Source organism: Physeter macrocephalus, chromosome 21 (genome assembly GCF_002837175.3).
Source record: "Physeter macrocephalus isolate SW-GA chromosome 21, ASM283717v5, whole genome shotgun sequence".
NCBI lineage: Eukaryota > Metazoa > Chordata > Mammalia > Artiodactyla > Physeteridae > Physeter > Physeter macrocephalus.
The window spans coordinates 18,502,402-18,503,817 of record NC_041234.1 but is presented as its reverse complement, the minus strand read 5'-3'; positions in this window follow the sequence as shown (position 1 = coordinate 18,503,817).

Sequence of the window (1,416 nt, the reverse complement as noted above, 5' to 3'; positions counted from 1 at the left end):
CAGATGGCATGAAAACTGTCCTGGAATCTCTGAAGCCACTCATGGTAATTTCTCCCCCATCTTACATCACAAATGCACTGGCAATCTACCTTAACCCATAAGAGCTGTCGTGCTGCACAGCTCCAGAGAGCACCATTCACATGCATTCTCCAAGAATGCTGGTCCTGCTGATTTTGCCTGTTTCTTTGCACTTACGGCTTCTCTTGAGCATTTCAGAGTAATATCTCACACACACAATACTATCAACCAAGGTTTCTATTGCCTCCACTCTGGTGCTTTTTTGGCTCAGGTGAATCAGGACCAATTAGAATCAAGCATGCTGGAGTGTACTCATTAATTGTATTTGGTAAAAGAGTCTACTCATCCAACTCTTCTGGAGACCCGATCTGTCTGACTGCTTAAGCAAGTCAACCTAACAGTTCCAGTTATTTTTGGATCATCCTTGGGCTAAAATGGTGGCTCCACACATGAAAAAGCAGTTATACACAAGCACAAACAACTGAGCCCAAGGTCAAGGACTTAATCTCCTCCACATTTGTGTTCCAACTCAACCTAGGATTAAACAAGAGATGGGAAGAAACCCTCCCTCCTGCTTCTTGCTATTGTATCCTCCTAAAGGCAAATGCGTGTGTGTGTGTGTGCGTGTGTGTGTGTGTGTGTGCGTGCGTGTGTGTGTGCGTGTGTGTGTGTGTTTTAAGAAAAGATCATTACTTGTTCATGAAAATTCACTGATGTAATATGTATTTCAATATCAGATGCACTGTGACAGATAAATACCTTCAAAAAGAGGATTATTCTTTCTCGTGATGAGACCAAAATATTTAGGTGTTTAAATAATATGCTAGCATGATTTTTTTTTTAGTTCTTAGAGCAAAGTGTTATAGGCAGTCAAATTATCTGTCATCTCCACAGCTTTCATCCAGGGGCTAAGTCATTCACTTTCAGAGGTTTTTTTTTTTCCTATTTAATTTCAAAACAAAGTTCTATTGATTGATGTGGATTTTACCTTTCACATTTTTCTGTGATTCTGTATGACAGCAGGTGGCCTCGAGCCCTTAAGACAAACTGATTCATCACCAGAAGCATCCACTGGTATAACACAGGATCCTTGCTTTTTGTGAACAATACCTTCAAATTGTCCAGAGAAGCCACATGCACACAGAACATAAAACAAAAGAGTGGTTCTGACAACTGGTACTACTGAAAGAAAGGTCACTTAAGACTTAATTGATAGAACACTCCAGAGATATGGTGTGACTTCTGGGCCATTTGAGTTGTTTTAGTATTTGATATCACTAAATATTCTGCATCATTATTTTCTCAGTTGTGTAAATTTCTCAGGCCTTTAAAGACCCTTAAACACATTAACAAAAAGTCCAGTCCTTTAGCACATTCTTTTTTCCTGTGGCCTGAGCA